This window comes from Ornithorhynchus anatinus, chromosome 7, assembly GCF_004115215.2.
Source record: "Ornithorhynchus anatinus isolate Pmale09 chromosome 7, mOrnAna1.pri.v4, whole genome shotgun sequence".
NCBI classification, from domain to species: Eukaryota; Metazoa; Chordata; class Mammalia; order Monotremata; family Ornithorhynchidae; genus Ornithorhynchus; species Ornithorhynchus anatinus.
In genome coordinates this window covers 16,911,633-16,929,958 of record NC_041734.1, presented here as the reverse complement: position 1 = coordinate 16,929,958, position 18,326 = coordinate 16,911,633, and the positions used below count along the sequence as shown (strand labels likewise).

General features: G+C 41.0%; 1 long non-coding RNA gene across 2 annotated transcripts; it reads left to right on the top strand.

Moving 5' to 3' along the window:
* The first annotated feature begins 310 nt into the window (after positions 1 to 310).
* On the top strand, positions 311 to 17,910 carry LOC120638480. 2 transcript variants are annotated; one of them, XR_005660155.1, is made up of 7 exons: positions 311 to 479; positions 1,744 to 1,836; positions 4,155 to 4,221; positions 7,919 to 7,982; positions 10,996 to 11,106; positions 14,690 to 14,795; positions 17,790 to 17,910. It is a non-coding gene; the product is annotated as an uncharacterized LOC120638480 (long non-coding RNA). The 2 variants fall into 2 exon arrangements; XR_005660154.1 differs by having other exon boundaries at positions 10,991 to 11,106.
* Positions 17,911 to 18,326: the final 416 nt, after the last annotated feature.

Here is an 18,326-nt window from a genome sequence, read left to right as displayed (position 1 = left end):
CACCTCTAGCCCCTTAACCGTGCTCTTTCTCTTGACCGCAACTCCCTCTATCTTCAGGATGTCTGCATCTTCAAAGCCCTTCTGAAATTTTCCAGGAGGACTTCCCAGATTGATTTTTCTTCTTTCCTGGGAATAATAATAATAATAAAATAACTGTGGTATTAGATAAGTGCTTACCAATGTGCCAGGCACTGTACTAAGTGCTGGGGTTGGGGAGGGGGGATACAAGCAAAATGGGTTAGACACAGTCACTGTGTCACATCAGGCTCACAGTCTTAATCTTCATTTTACAGATGAGAGAACTGAAGCACAAAGAAGTGAAGTAACTTGTCCAAGGTCACACAGCAGACAAGGGGGAAGAGCTAGGATTAGAACCCATGACCGCCAGACTCTCGGGCCTGTTCTCTAACCACTAATCCACGAATCAGCTAGAAGACTGAGGCACTGTGAATTGTCTTGTCCAAAATCATGACAGAGTGGTAAGGAGACACTAGAAATAAAGAGTATTCTGGAGCAAAAAGGGGAAAGTTATTGACCTACCATGATGAAATGATGCTGTGTTTCAAAGCCTACTCCTTGGCAGATTTTTGAAAATGTACTCCAAAAGTTTGCTATCGCTGCAAATGTGCCATTACATTTTGGGTTGGAGAGAAATGTGTTTTAATAGATGCCAATTCCAGTGGATAGTTTTCTATCTCTAATTCAAATGAATGAGACAGCTAGGAGGGTCTTTTCTACAGTTATTTGTACTGGTACCAGTTACTACTTAAGATTCCAGGGTTTTGTATTTCTCTTTGTGATGTTATTAGGTGTCTCAGCCCTAAACACCAGGTGAAGGAGCCCCCGGAGTCACCTTAGGAGCTCTTGCAATCCCAGTCACATCATTAACACATCCCTTGCACACAACCTTTTCTCTCCCTCTACATAGCAATCTCCTTGTGCGCTGGGAAGGTTTCTACCAGTTCTGTTGTATTGTATGCTCCGAAGTGGTCAGTATAGTGCTTTTCATACAGTAGATGATCACTAAATACCACTTATTGAAATGGATATTCTTCACCCTTAAAATACACCAAAACCAAGTCTTTCCCCATCTTCAAAGCCTTTTAAAATGTTACTTCTTCAGGATACATTCACCGACTATTGTCTCCCATCTGTCAGTCTTTGTATTCTTTAATCTGTTTATTTATGGTGTTTCTACATTTATTGAGTAACCAAATTGCAGCTATGGTCTAACTCTTTTTCTAATTACATTTGCAGTTTATGTCTTTCTCTCTCTCCCATTCGATTATAAGTTCCTTAAGTCAGAGTTAATGTTTTCAGTGTTGCCAAGAGCGGTCCCTCACACATAAGTTCTCAATAAATATTATTGCTGCTAAGGATGCTGATGTTTCTGATTCGTGGAAATTCTCTAGAAATTAAATGCAGCATCTGTATCAGAAGGTCGTACATTTTGATCTAAATCTTGATACAATATAAGCACCAATTTCTGTCATGAGAATCCCAAAGAACCATACTGACTTTCTACCTCCTTGTCTATTCTTGAATCATGTCTGCCATCTCTGTTGTAGTGTACTCTCCCAAGTGCTTAGTACAGTGTTTTGCACATAGTAAGTGCTCAATGTAAACCAGTGATGATGATGATGATGGGAGGCAATCCACTCCTCAGGGTAAGAGATTCAGTTAAGAACATTCAATGCTGTGTCACTCTTGTTGATTCCTGGTTGTGTGTTTTTGATTTCCCAGGTGTCAACTGGTACATCACCTCTGTCTTCTTCAGATTATGGCAAATCACAGTACTCTGCTGATACTGAAAACTTCTTAAGAATCACCTGAATTGTGAGTGGGCCTCCAGAGTAAATACTTTAGTATATAGATGTGCCCCTTCATTTTTTAATGGTATTTGTTAAATAATGGTGTTCATTAAGTGATGATGATGATGATGGTATTTGTTAAGGGCTTACTATGTGCCAAGCACTGTTCTAAGCACTGCGGTAGATATGTTATCAGGTTGTCCCACATGGGGCTCACAGTCTTAATCCCCATTTTACAGATGAGGTAACTGAGTCACAGAGAAGTTAGGTGACTTGCCCAAAGTCACACAGCAGACTGGTGGCAGAGCTAGGATTAGAATCCATGACCTCTGACTCCCAAGCCCATTGTCTTTCCACTAAGCCATGCTGCTTAGTAAGTGCCAAGGATTGTACTAAATCCTAGGGTAGATACAACTTATTTAGGTTGGGCACAGTCTTTGTCCCACATAGGGCTTACATTCTAAGTTGGAGGGAGTACAGGTGTTGATCCCCATTTTGCAGATGAAGGAACTGAGGCAGAAAGAAGTAACGTGTCTTACCGTAGGTCACACAGCTGACAAGTGGTGGAGCCGGGAATAGAACTCAGGTTCTCTAACTCCCAGGCCCATGCTATTTCCTCTGGGCAATGCTGCTTCCTAAGTGCTTACTTTCTGCCAAGCCCTACACTACACTTGAATAAATACAAGATAATCAGATTTCCCTGTTCCACATGGGGCTTGCAGTCTAAGTAGGAGGGAGAAGAGGTAATAATAATAATAATGTTGGTATTTGTTAAGCGCTTACTATGTGCAGAGCACTGTTCTAAGCACTGGGGTATACAGGGTAATCAGGTTCTCCCACATGAGGCTCACAGTCTTAATCCCCATTTTACAGATGAGTTAACTGAGGCAAAGAGAAGTGAAGTGACTTGCCCACAGTCACACAGCTGACAAGTGGCAGAGCCGGGATTCATAATGAATCCCCATTTTACCGATGAGGGAACTGAGACACGGAGAAAATAAGTGACTTGCCATACAGCACACAGCAGACAAGTGGCAGAGCTAGGACTAGAACCCAGATCCTCTGACCCAGACCTGTGCTCTTTTTACTAGGTCTTACTGCTTCCCTATAAAGGTATTCAAGGAATTCTATAGTGCTCTCAGCTTGTTGAGCTGAAAGTTTCCCGAGGGAAAATTAGAGAAGCAATGTTGCCTAGTGGAAAGACCACAGGTCTGGCAGTCAGAAGGACCTCATTCTAATCCTAGCTCTGCCACTTGTCTGCTCAGTGACCTTGGGTAAGTCACTTCACTTCTCCATGCCTAGTTCCCTCATCTGTAAAATGGGGATTAAGACTGTGATTCCCACGTGAGACAGAGTCTGTGTCCAACCTGGTTAGCTTGTATCAACCTCAGGGTTTAGTAGAGTGCCTGGCACGTAGTAAATGCTTAAGAAATGCCATTTAAAAAAAAGGGGGATTGCAATTTTATTCTGCCACCAGGTTTCAGATTCTTTATAGAGTCATGGTTGCAGAGAACAGATTGAACAATACTGAACCTATTACAGAACCCTGCCTCACCCTGTTGATGGTGGGGAAAGAATATGATAAGGCCACACCAAGTGTGACTGGATAGCCTTATCATCACGGAGGGATCTTAGCATCTTGATAACTCCTCAGTGCAGTCAAATGTGAGGAGCAGCTCTACTGATGTCGTCAACTAGAAGTATTAATGTCTGTCTCGCCCTCTAGATTGTAAACTCATTTTGGGCAGGGAATGTGTCTTCTACCTCTGTTGTATTATCCTCTCTTAGCTCTTAGTAAGGTGCTCTGCCCATAATAAGCATTCAATAAATATCATTGATTGATGGATTGAAATAGAAATTTTGATGTTCCCTGCATTTGTCCAGCATCTGAGCTGTTACAAAAATTCTGTCCACTGTAGCTCACTGAGATGTGGAGATACACTGAGATTCTCCTAAGGTGTAGACAAAATATTCCTCAGACGTTGGTCCCGTAGTGTTCTGGCAAGGATTTTGCCAGCAATGGGGAGCAGTGAGATTCCATGCTAGCATCCATGGTCAGCTGTTTCCTTCTTCTTCTTAAAGATGATATTAATGGTGTCATCTTTCAAATCCTGTGATATCCCCTTAATTTTCCCATATGTTGAGGGGGAATCAGAACACACATTTGAGCTACACATTTCCTCTTTGCTGGTAATTCTTAGGTGGAATGTCAAGTGGATCGGGGAGCTCATGTTTGAGTCTTCAGGGCTTGGCAAGAAGTAATTCCTAAAAATGTGGGGAATGTGAGTTAACCCATTGAAACTATTTGAGGTAAAATCAGAGGCTTTTCATCATCTGTGACAGGGCCCGCAACCTTTGCACCAATTAAGAACCAGTGGGGGACAAAATTTTCTTCGGAATCATCTGCACTGTGAGTATATGGACATGACTTTTTTTTTAATGGTGCTTGCCAAATGCTTACTCTGTTTCAAGCACTGTACTAAACATTGGGGTAGATTTAACTTAATCAGTTCCTGTTCTAAAACCGGTCACAGTCTAAGTAGGAGGGAACCCAGGTGTTGCATCCTCATTTTGCAGATGAGGGAACTGAGGCACAGTGCAGTTAAGTGACTTGCCTAAGGTCACACAGCAGATAGACGGTACACAGCTAAAATTCATTGCCAAAATAAATTATGGTGAAAGGCTAGCTGGGAGTTCCTCACTCTCTATGAGAAAGTGGGGTTAATAACTGTTCAGGCTATGATCTGTTATGGTTGGTGTAATATATGACCAGTTTTGTTGTATATTATCACCCGGTAAGAGTTTTTGTAGGAAAGCATTTTCATTTCTCCCCGTGGGAATAAGTTTATTGAAAAGGGTGAGTGTCCGTGATATTAATTTATCATTCTTTGGCACCAAACCAAACTAAACCCATTAAAAACTTTATCATTTCAATGCCCAAATTGTTTGGCTCCTAAAATCAATTTTATAAGAGAGTAGAGCAGAGTGTATTGACAGAAATCTACATTTTCTCTGCACTAAACAGATGGAAAACCAAGACACATTCAGTAAGTGTTATTTAAGCAATCAGACAATGTCGCCTCTTGTCAGTTTGGCATGCCCACCTGTGTTTTTTTTCCTCCCCCTTTGGCTGTGGAGATTGGTGCTGTGAAACAATACACTGAAACCTATTTACCAGCACGTAGCCAGGGCTGTCAATAGCTGTTTTGAAAAAATAGAGTTAATATTATAGAATGGAATATTTTGAAAACTTACATTTTAAATTCTAGTTTTAGTTAAAGTAGAAAATCATTAAGGATGACAGGGGATTCACCATTATCAACGTCATCAACTGTATCCATCGAACTCCTGGTATGATTAGGTATACTGTACTGGACAGTTGGAGAATGTAGAGTAAAAATAACATAATCCCAGTTGCTTGATGACTTTAAGATCTAACTCGGAGAACAGACATCAATTGATTAATGTATCCCAGCTATATATGTATATTCCAGTAGTTAATAAATGAATGACTGGCAATTGCAGAATGAGCTAAGTACAGAAGACGTTGAAGTGGCTGAAGTGGCTGTCTTCCCTGGGAAATTTGAGGTGGTGGCTGAAAGAGGTGGCTTTTTAGACAAGCATCCTAAGGAGGGGAAGGACTTTGGGCGCAGAGAAGCAGCATGGCTCAGTGGAAAGAGCATGGGCTTTGGAGTCAGAGGTCATGAGTTCGAATCCCAGCTCTGCCACTTGTCAGCTGTGTGACTGTGGGCAAGTCACTTAACTTCTCTGGGCCTCAGTTACCTCATCTGTAAAATGGGGATTAAGACTGTGAGCCCCATGTGGGACAACCTGATTCCCCTATGTCTACCCCAGCGCTTAGAACAGTGCTCTGCACATAGTAAGCGCTTAACAAATACCAACATTATTATTATTACATCTTCTTTATTCCCGAAACAGTGAGACACAACATGGGGTAGTGGATAGAGTACCGGCCTGGGAATCAGAAGGTCCTGAGTTCTAATCCCAGGTCCGCCACTTGTCTGCTGTGTGATCCAAGGCAAGTCACTTCACTTCTCTGTGTCTGAGTTACCTCATCTGTAAAATGGGGATTGAGACTGTGAGCCCCATGTGGGACAGGGACTGGGTCCAACTCGATTTGCTTGTATCCATTCCAGCGCTTAGTACAGTGCCTGGCCCTTAGTAAGTATTTACCAAATGCCATAATTACTATTAAACCCAATCTGGGGCCAGTTTATTGTCCATCTAATAGCAAAACTTTTTTTTGTTATCTTGTAGTGGGGGAGGGGTGTCAGTCCAAGCAGTTGTGTTACTATAGAGTTGAACTTTTCCCTAACTTCGGGAACATCCCTCCCCTACCACTTCGAAACCATCCATACCCTCTTGAGCCCATTTTTAATGGAAAATGGCACTTGATGGTCCTTTCACCACTATCAGTTTGACGTTGCCTGGTTGTATCAAACAAAAGCAAAAAGCTTCATATTGACCAGGAGTACATTAGCTAGTACTTTTCAAAGGAAAGAAAGGTTCTAAACATTGTATTGATGCAGTCTATCAGCCCAAGCAGACTCAACCAGTTCTCTCAAGAACACTTACGCATTTAGAACATATAAGCACTTACGAACATATTTTCCTCTTATTTTTTTAATGTAGTTGTTAAGCGCTTGTTATGTGTCAGGCCCTATATTACGTGCTGAGGTAGATGCAAGCTAATTATATTGGACACAGTCCATGGTCCTTGTCTGGCTCAGTCTTAATCCCCATTTTACAGAGGAGGTAACTGAAGCACAGAGAAGATAGTGACTTGCCCAAGGTCACACAGACAAAAAGTGGTGGAGGTGGGATTAGAACCCAGGTCCTTCTGACTCACAGGCCCTTCTGTTCTCAAATCTATAATTTCTTTAAGTGTCTGCTTACCTGTCTAGGTTGTAAACTGCTTGAGGATAGGGATCATATATAGTAATTCTATCATACTCTCCCAAGCATTTAGTATGTTTATCCACAGCAGATCATCGATAAATGCAGTCGATTAGTTCAAAGCCTCTGTTTTGAGAAGTTAAGGGGACAAACCAATTTTTTAGCTATTGCCCTCAGTCAGGCTATTTCAAGATTTTTCTAATGTGCTTTTCAATTATTTACTGTCTTGAATTCACATTTGGAAGAGGTTACTTTTGGGGAGCATTTGGAGAAGGAAAATTGATTTAAGGCTCTGGCTGGCGAGATTCCATCGCGCATCTGATTCAAGACTTGAAATCTTTGAGTGGGGTACCAAACTACCCCAGCATATCAAGATGTCCCTAATCCCTAATCCCTGATGCACCGCCACTAAATGGCGTCACCCTGCTGCACTTTCTACTCTGGAAGCTGAGGCAGACCTTTTAGAGGAGAGGGATCCCCTTCTTTACGATGTTGTCTTTTTCAATTTAACATTTCTTCAGAGTGAGTTACCTCACAGAAAGGCCATCCGGGGAAAGATATCTGAGAAGAACTGTTAAATGTAGGAAAAAGAAAGATACCTGAGATTCAAAAGTCCAAGCAGGCAGGCTTTTCTCTCTTTTCTATGGTATTTAAGTGCTTAGTACATGCCAGACATTGTTCTAAATGCTGAAGAAGATACAAGGTAGTCAGGTCAGAGACAGTGAGTGTCCCACGTGGGGCTCACAGACTTAATCCCCTTTTTACAGATGAGGAAACTGAGGCAGAGAGAAGTGACTTGCCCAAGGTCACATATGGCAGACAAGTGGTGGTCCTGGGATTAAAATCCATGTCCTGCTGATTCCCAGGCCTGTACTCTAACCACAAGGCAGTGCTGCTTCTCTCTTCTCCTGTAGTTGAATTGCCACCCAAGGAAAATGAAGTAGGGGATGCTAGTGTTGCAGGAAGGATCAGATGAGGCCCTGAGGAAGATCAACTACTGGTCTCCCTTCACCAATTTGTCACAGCCCCGCTGAGCTGCATCTTCAAGCCCCACAAATGTGTTTCCAGAGGGAAAGCAAAACACATCCCATGGTGTAACCTTACGGGCCCGTCAAAAATCCTATTTGCGCTATTCCTGAGAACGACCCTTCTGTGGCTTCCTAACATTGCCTTTCTTCTCCCTGTTCTAGGAGGAGGTAGAGCTCAGAAGACCAGGACCAGAAGGGGGATCGTGTTTGGTAAATGGAATTTGGGGTATGGTAAAGTAATTGCCTTATGCTAACAGCCGTTAACAATGGACGTAAATCAAAATCTATTGTTGGTACCACTGGGGCTTTTGTGAGGGAGGAAATTTATGTATGTTTTTTCAGGCAATTTATAACGATAAAAAATTCCTCCTTAGAAAACATTTCACCAAATATATAATCAAGAATCTTTACTCCCACAGGGGTAGTAAATAGGCCACATTCAACACACAAATTTGAGTTTGTTGGCTTTGATGGGAAAAATGAATACTCTGAACAGAATGCCCAAATTCTGCTCCTTACTGGTGAGATTTTTTCTTAACTGATGGGGATGTCTGTTATGTTGGAACAAAGCCACTCCTTGGGTGGCTGAAACCTCGGCCAGCAGCCCAGAATCTAATTAACAGTCCTTCAGAAAAGTGGCGCAATTGTACTCTGACATGAACCTTAGTGTGTGCTATCAAATAGCTTTCGAACGGTATTATTGCGAAGAAAAGATAAGGGATTTAGTCATTTTTTCCTATAGTTTTGTGGCATTGGAGATATCCATAAGAAAAACAAATAAACCTAGGTACTGAGACAACAGTATTATTAACACTGTTAAATAGTGTTTGCTCCATGAGCAAAATGCTTGGATCTCCTCTGGTTGATATATAACTTTCAAAAAAAGATGCAGTTGGTCTGAGGCAAAGTGTTCAAGGAACAGGTGGCTACATTGAATGGATCCTCATGATCTCAGTATAACCTGCAGTTTAGGCTTGCTGAAAAGATGTTTCCCCTTATTTATTTTACAAATTAAATCAAAATTTTCCTTTCAATTAATTTTGATTTTTTTCGTACTCCACTCATATCCTTAAAAGGAAAAAAAATCAGTTGGGTGTGCTACTCCTTCATACAGTTAATATTATTTTGTACCTAAGTGAAATTAAAGCTATCTTTTTCATACATTGCTACTGAACACAGAGCTTAAGTTTCCTCTTCTCTATTAAATTCAGTGGTACCCAAACTGAATTCATAATTGCAAAGTGCTTCCAATTGAGTTATTTTTCATAAAGGTAGAAATGTGCCTCGTGCTGTTTCAAGGAATTCCAATTGCACAAAGAAAACTAAATCACAATAATATTCATCAGAGCTCTGACAGAGGCTAGGCTTTTGGTAAGTCTAAAAGGTGAGGGCTTTCTTTGCCTTGAGGGAGGACCACTTTTTCATTTTGAAATGATTTCCAAATCATCATCTTCATCATAATTTTTGAATTAAAGCCTTGCAGAGCAAGGGGAGAGGGTCAAAGGCTAGTCTAAATTGGATCTGATATATAGAATTTAATTCCATCAGCAGATTCTGTTCTTTCCATGTACAGAGTCTAATTGCAACAAAGCAATCTGCACCAGAGAGGCCTTCTGAAAACCACAAGAAAGGCAAATCCCAGATCTCTTGAGAATATCACCCCTTTTATTTCACTGGCAGCCCTTGTTAGAGAAGCACTGAAATTGCTGAAAATTGAGTAGCCGCCAACCCAATCTGGCATCAAGGCTGTTAACTAATCAGAACGTAGCATTTCCATAATGACATTTTATAAGACACACTTTGCACCTTACTGTTGCTAATATTCAAATTACACACATTTAGCAATTTCCTGGGTAAGTGCTTTGAGAAAATACCATTATTCTCCTATCCTGCTTGGTTAAATTTCATTTTTTTCCAGCCAGAATTTTCTGTAAAAGGAAGCAACAGGAAAAGAGAGAAAAAAAAACTGCCAGAAAATCACATTTTCTGTTCAGAAGAGTGAGAACAAAGAAGTGGTATTTTATTTGACTTTTTTCGTTCATAGCAGGAGTCTTTGTAGGCTTGACTTCAGTTTTCTGGAAACCTGGAAACAGCCTGTTTTAGCTGGATAGTTCAAGGAAGGTTCTCCACGCTTCTCACCGATCATGCTGTGGCTTTGGTGTCTTTCAATGAGACTGTCACATTTCAGCCATGATTCTGTACGTTTCTGCCTTTTAGCCACCAACCCTGGCAGTCTTCAAATCAGGGAACACAAATCACTATTTACACCTTACTCTGCAGTGCCTTCCCTAGAGCTATTTCAAGGTCAGTGCTGGCGATAAGGCCAATAGCAAGAACAAGGAAACTGCACTGGTGGGTGGGCCTGACTTATTTTTCAAACCCCGGACCACTGAGCTGTCAAGGTTTTATCTGAAATACCTCCCCTCCCTCACTTGCTCCTCCCCAACCCAAATTCACTCTCTCCTCTGACACACAGCCATTGATAGCAACAGCTTCTGCTGCTGGTTGGGCTCCTTAATTAGGGAAGAGTTCTGGGCATCCCAGGATGAAGAAAGTGGAAAGGTTGGAGCGAAAAGTTGAAACTTGAAGCCCCTCAAGAAGCAATGCAGCAGAGGCAAAGATCGTCAAAATAGGATAACTTACTAGGATGTCCTTCCTCCTTTCTCTTGAGTGCTTCGTTCCATTATATTTCTCCAGAGTGAGCACTAAAAGAAGTAGCAAATAATTGAATGTCCGATTGACTAAGCATATATCCTATGCAAGAGTGCTGAGGATGGGTATAAATAAGTCCATAGGTGCTAGAGATAGCCGATGGGTCTGTGGTGGAGGGAGATGAATCGGGACTTCTTAGAAGAGGTTTTGGATGTGGAGAAAGCTGGGGTCTGTGAGATTTGGAAAGGGAGGGTAAATGGGGGTCTTCAGGGGGAGACAAGGAGTGAGGTGACACCAAAAGAGCCCTTCTGACCCCAATTCTCCTGCACACAAATGACTCCCCAGATGGACTTTAGGATAGCAGGAGGTTAAGGCAAAAAGGTCATGGTACTAACTGGATATGACCCCTACATTACTGCTATCTGTTTTGACCTTAGGGTCTCAGATTTTCCATTGGTAAATAGAGAAACCAAAGTTTGTTTTGTAAAAAGGCCTTTAGGCCATAAGGCTTCTATATATAACAATGGACTATAAATGTAATTGTGAAACAGCAGCATGATATATCTGTGTTTCTTCTTCAAGAATAGGGCCACCAGGAAAAAGCCCAGCTGTGGATCTTCAATATGTATAGAGTAGAAGGAGACGGGTAACCCCAACTCTCAAGTTCTATGGATACGGAGATATTCTTCCCTGGAAAGGTAGTATCCAGCTTCTAATGTGAGTTCATTGTATTTTAATGCATCATTGCTTTAAGCATTTAGTTTGATATGATTAGATGGTTTTCCCTTCCCAATAAGTTAGAAATAAGAACCACTTCGAGAAAATTGAACCTAGATGAGTTCAGACTTCAGGTAATCTTGAGTTTCTTATTTTCCACCACCACCTCACCTTTCAGAGAACTTTCTCCCACTTTTCTTTCCCCACCCTCTTTCTGCTGAATTTTCCTTCCTTTGCAGCTAAATTATTTTGTTTTAAAACTTAGTTTTAGAGACAAAAACAATATGATTTGTATAGTTATTTGAAAATTATTCTCCTTAGGTTACTTTCAAGTCAAGTTGTACAACTGAAAGTGACATATTTGCAGGGAAAACATTGAATTTCTGAGTCATTCCAAGATACCAAAGCAAATTAAATGAAAATTGAAAGAACTAGATATTTTCTTTACATGAATGAATGGTTTTCTTACAGAATAAAAACAGGGCTGTTTGAGTGGAAAATCTACTGATTGGCAAAAGACAGGAGAAAAGCTCTCCTCGTTTACATATAAATGAAACAGAGCCACATTTTAAAAAATGCATATTTAAGGCACAGGAACAATTTGAAGTATTGGAAGAAACATAAGTGCAAAAACAACTTTTGATCTAATTAGCTTGTGTCCTATTCAGCTTGGTTCTTTTTTTAAAAAATTCATTCCTTAAGTTTGACTACAAAAACAAAAGAGGCTGAAAGCATAACTTGAAGAATAACTTCAAAAACAGACTAGCTTTAAAAAAAAAGGAACAGTAGGTCCCTAATTTAATTAACATGCCTGTCCTCTGAAAGATTTTTATTAGTTGGGCCAAGACTACAGAGGAATTAAATGCTTTGTAAGTCAAGAGAAATTAAAATGAAATACAATTTTCTGATACCTGGTGGGGTTTGTGGAAAACTGTCTTAGCACTCAGATAATAAATTATACTCACCCAGAGCTCTATGGTTTCTCACCTTTCAGGCATCTCCCACAGAACTCAAAATAATGTTTCATTAAAGTGTTTTGCATGTTTAAAGTTTCATAAGTCCTGCAAAATTTCCCCATTTAAGAGGTTGGTCTGATAGGCCCCTTTTTGTCTTCAGAATATTGATACTATGTGCTAGTGATTTGCCTGGTGTGGAATTGAGAAACTTAAATCATTATTATTATTAGTCATAATAATAATTCTGCTGTTTATTAAGTACTTACTCGGTGGCAAACATTGATCTAAATATTTGGGTACATACAAGATAACTGGATCAGATACCGGCTTTGTCCCACAGAGAAAATGACCATTTATGATGTAGGTAAAGGTGAGAGTTTTTGCCAGTTTTACAAAAGTAGTAAATGGGAATCTAAGAATATGCGTGACTTGCCAAAGGTTCCCCATTCAGAGAGTGGCAGAGCTGGGATCGGAACCTAGGTCTTCTGACACTCATGGTCTCTCTTTGTAGATTCACTGTTTCTCTCCATTCTTCCACACAGAATGGACCACAGTACAACTTAGATCAGATCAGATTGCTCCAAATCTGGATAATCAATATATTTTAGCATTCCAGATAGGCAAGACCTCCAAGCACAGCTTCCAGCTCTGGTTCACCCAAACTTAACCCTACCTAGATTCTTGGCTTCCTGGCTTTCAATACCACTTAAGTATCGGGGCCACTCTGCCCTTGTAAATTTCCCACAACCTGCTCTCAACACCACTAAAGCAATAGGATAGCTGCAAAAAGAGTTGTCCTGCAGTGGAACCTGACATGCTCCAGCTATTCCCATTCCTGTAAAAATCCACACCAATCTGTGCAAACAATGATAATAATAATAATGTTGGTATTTGTTAAGTGCTTACTATGTGCAGAACACTGTTCTAAGCACTGGGGGAGAGAGATACAGGGTAATCAGGTTGTCCCATGTGAGGCTCACAGTCTTAATCCCCATTTTACAGATGAGGTCACTGAGGCACAGAGAAGTGATGTGACTTGTCACATCACTAGTCACACAGCTGAGAAGTGGCAGAGCTGGGATTCGAACCATGACCTGACTCCCAAGCCCCATCTCTTTCCACTGAGCCACGCTGCTTCTCTCGGTAGGGATGGTAGGCATGATCCCTGCCCTCAAGGACCTTGTCTGAAGCATTTAGGACAGTGTCCTGCCCAAGGAAAGTGTTCTGTAAATTCCACTACTTGAGTATAAAAGAGGAGGAATGGCCAATATCATTTTTAAACTGCTACTATTGAAGCAGTATAGTGGATAGAGTTCGGTCCTCGGAGTCAAAAGGCCATGGGTTCTAATCTCAGCTCTGCCACTTGTCTGCTGTGAGATCCTGGGCAAGTCACTTCTTTTCCCTTTGCCTCATTTACCTCATCTGTAAAATGGACCTTAAGACTGTGAGCCCCATGTGGGACAGGGACTGTCCAACCTGATTAGCGTCTATCTACCCCTCTGCTTAGAAGAGTGCCTGGCACAAAGCACTTAACAAATACCACAATTATTATTATTATTATTGGGTGAATAAGGTAGCAGGTCAGAAGCCAATATTGTCATCTACAGCCCGAGGCTGAGGGGGCATTTGTAATTATCTGATCTCATGCTGAGTTGTCAGAACAATAAAGGTTCTATTGCAGGTATTTGCTTTTCAGCTCCTTTGCCAGCCCATCAGTCTTGAACATGAGAAATGGGGAATAGGAGATGGGTACAGAATCCATTGAATCTGGGCAACTGTAATACAATTCACTACCTAACCCATTGTCTCTCTCTCACTTTGTGCACAAGAAAACGATCCTTTTGCTGATTCCATTTGCTTTTTTCACCTTCACCTCTGACCCAGCCAGTTCTTTCACTGGAGAAACATTTAGGATAAGCCAACCTGGCTTAATAGCTTCAGGGCTCCAGTCAACTGATGGGGTCAAAGATGTCTGTAAGATGATGAATACCAAAAAAAATGATGTGCTCAATATATTTCAGAACAGAAACATAGTTTCCCTTCAATTATCAAGCCATTTCAGGCCAAAAAACAAATGTACCTTACAAATGTGGATATCTGCTATCTGAGATTTTTGTCTTCACGTCAAAGAATTAATGGTGATTTAGCCAATGAGTGGTAGAATTTGATCATTGTGGACCACCCAATCTTATTATACAGTCCTTGTTTATGCAGGTGATTTTATTTGAGGTAAGACCTTATATCACATCTTGAAGTTGGCACTACTAGAAGGGGAATATTCTGCAGGAAAATGAATGGCAAAGTGAGATTTTCTTTCCCCTTCCTTTGTGATTAACTGCAGGATTTGGGAGTTTCTATGTCAGCAGTGAGAGCTTAACTCATCTATTCCCCCACCCCCAACAAACACACACACGTACACAAACACATATACACACACACACCTCTCTCCTCCCTCCGCCTTCCTGGGGGAGAATCTTGTACTCATTTAATCTTTGGCTCCTTTGTCCAACTTGTCATCCAGGGGGCTTGCAACGTTCATGATTTTTTTTTTGATGCGGACACCTGTCCTCTAGGAATTATACTGAGTCTATCACATATTTTTATGCAGGCCATTGAACAGTAATGAGTTTTGTTCACTGAGGTAATCGTCCAGACCTGAAGAAGTGACTTAAAGGTGAAAGGCTTCATATCCCACAAGGCTCTTCCTGGACGGAGTGAGTAAATGCACTTTTTAATAATATCACTGGGAAACTGGTGTGGATATCCTAGTGACCCTAGATGTATTTGTTCATTTCTCCTACTTTCCTATTCATTACATTTTTACAGGGTACGATTATCATAAATGTTTCACTGCAGTAGGACAAAGAATGTCTCATGCCATCCATCACCTAACACAATCCTTATATCAAAGGCAAAAAAAAAAATTCCAATTTTGCTCACTTTTCAAGGACACTAGAATGTTCAGAAATTCATCCTGGGTCTGATTAGTACAGGACGGGGGCCAGAAACATCCAAAGTCAGTCACCTAACAGCTCCCTCTGTACTGTAATCCCATGGCAGGCAGAGAATGTGCCCGCTGTATTGTTATATTGTACTCTACCAAGCACGTAGTATAGTGCTCTGCACACAGTAAGAGCTCGGTAAATACGATTGATTGATAACAGCGCTCCCTGCTTTTTGCCACACTAAAGTCTTTCAAGAGATGCACAGATTTATCCCATCTTTTAGAATCTCCAGTCCAAGGGAGAAATCGATCTTTGCAAGGAATAACACTGAAATATCTTTATCCTCTTGTAGCATGTACATTCTCCTGCAACCATGAAAAGAGGCGCTGACCAATGGACCGTTCAAACATAGGACTATTCCTATTTCATCTGATTTTTTATTGAAATTTGCCAGTGGCAACAAACTTTGAGATTATTTGTAGATATGCCCTTACGCTATTGCACTGGGGTCCATAGAGCTAGATGAGGGTGGGAAAGAAGAGGATTAAAATACCGAAACAGTGTGCAAACAGCAAAATGTGGTACCTTCAATTGGAACTGATAGAAAGGGTGGTATTTCTGGGTTCATAGCCTCTTACACGATGCCATAGTGTGTCTCCTTTACATACTGTGTTCTGCTGTAGAATATGTTTTCACTGGAAACTTGTTAGGGAATTAGAGAACATTTGACAACGTGAACCTGTATGGATACAGCGTGCTGAGGTGGCAAAAGAAGTGGTTTATTTATAGGTACTCAGGACCCAGTGAGTATTACAATGTAATTTTCTTTCACATGGAGGTAGACAAGAATGAAGCAGCGTAGCTCAGTGGAAAGAGTATGGGCTTTGGAGTCAGAGGTCATGGGTTCGAATCCTGCCTCGGCCACTTGTCAGCTGTGTGACTTTGGGCAAGTCACTTAACTTCTCGGTGCCTCAGTTACCTCATCTGTAAAATGGGGATTAAGACTGTGAGCCCCACTGGGACAACCTGATTCCTCTGTGTCTACCCCAGCACTTAGAACAGTGCTCGGCACATAGTAAGCGCTTAACAAATACCAACATTATTAGGAGAAAGGGTTGGACTTAGAAATTCCCTCTCAGCACAATCTCGCTACAATCAATAACTAATAACAAATAGACAGTTGGGAGTCAGGATTCTCCTTAATGCTAGAATTCTCAGCTCCCTAGATTTCTAGTCCTAACTCTGCCACTGGCCTGCTGTATGACCTTGGGTGTGTCTCTTCACCTGTGTCTTTCCTTCTCTCTAAAATGGGGATAAAAATATCTGACTTCCACTACCACAGAGGGCTGTCTGAGGATAAACTGAGAAAACTCATTAAAGCGCTTTGGGAAAAAGTGATATGCAAAGTCAAGATATTATTATTTCAACTTTCAAAGAGTTTAAACAAGGACCAAAACCAGCAGAGGCATTGAGAGCTTTCAAACAGCATCAGTATATTCCTTACCACTAAAAGCTTAAATTTAAGACAGTCAACAAACATTTTCATTCTTTCAAGCTGCTTTCATACAACCCTTATCTTATGGTCTCCCTAATCCTATATGAAGTCCAGAAGGAAGTGTAGCTTATAATTTATTAATATTCAACTGAGCTAATTTCATTAATCCTACAACATAAGTGTTGTGATCATCCATAATGAGGTAAAGAGACTGAGTAAGAAGATAAAAATGCCAACTAATATTTAGATTGGATGATTAGACAATGAGACTTAAAGTAATGCAGTTCCACATCTCAGTTATTCTAATTATTCAGTTGTCTTCAGCCCTTCAACAGCAACTTGGGAAGGAACGTAACCTAATTGCTAGAGCTGGGAGTCAGGAGGACCTGGGTTCTAATCCCAGCTCTGCCACTTGTCTGCTGTGTGACCTTGGGCAAGTCACCTAAATTCTCTGTGTCTCAGTTACCTCATTATATATTATGATATTATGGTATTTGTTAAGTGCTTACTATGTGTCAGGCACTGTACTAAGTGCTGGAGTGGATACAAGCAAATTGGGTTGGATACAGTCCCTGTCCCATAGTCTCAATCCCCATTTTACAGATGAGGTAACTGAGGCGCAGAGAAATTAAGTGATTTGCCCAGGGTTACACATCAGGCAAAGGGCGGAGCTGGGATTAAAACTCCTGACCTCTGACTCCCAGGCCTGTGCTCTATCCACTACATCCTACTTCTGGGGATTAAGACTGTGAGCCCCATGTGGGACATGGACCAGGTCAAACCTGATCATCTTATTCTATTTATATTAATGTCTGTTTACTCGTTTTGATGTGTATATATTTATAATTCTATTTGTATTGATGCCTGTTCGTTTTGATGTCGGTCTCCCTCCTTCTAGGCTCTAAGCCCGTTGAGGGCAGGGTTTGTCTCTACTGCTGAATTGTACTTTCCAAGCACTTACAACAGTGCTCTGCACACAGTGAGCGCTCATTAAATACGAATGAATGATCTTGTATCTATCCCAGTTCTTAGAACAGTGCCTGCAAATAGAAAGCGCTTAACAAGTACCTTTAAGAGAAAAGAAAAAGCTATGTTCAACTAAAAAAAAAAAAAAACCCAGGCTAATATACATTCCCAAGAGCATGTCAAGCAATACTTGTTTAACTTTCTAGAAGACAAAGAGATCTCTAAATGTCTTCTTGCTCAAACCCAGAAGACAGAAGGCTGAACTGCTGCTCATTTCACCCTTTCCCTTATGTGTCTTTCAGGCCTCTGCACAGGATATGTTGGAAAATGAATGGAGGAGCAAGAGGCCATACTTGACAGGAAAGCAATGTGGGGGTTTTTGCGTTTGGATTTATGGTGTTTTTGTTAAGTGCTTACTGTGTGCCAGACACTGTTTTATATAGGTTTGGTATAAACAAGCTAATCAGTTTTGACACAGTCCATGTCCCTCAGAGGGCTTATAGTTTTAATCCCCATTTTCCAGATGAGGGAACAGGCACAGAGAAGTGAAGTGACTCGCCTAAGGTTCCACAGCAGACAAGTGGCAGAACTTGGATTAGAACCCAAGCCTGTGCTCTATCCACTACACTATGCTGATTCTCAAACCCTTTCTCCAGACTGTAAGCTCACTGTGGGTAGCGAATCTGTCCACCAACTCTGATATATTGCATTAATAATAATAATGGTATTTGTTAAGAATTTACTATGTGCCAAGCACTGTTCTGGGGTAGTGCTGGGGTAGATACAGAGTTATCAGGTTGTCCCACGTGGGGGTCACAGTCTTAATCCGCATTTTACAG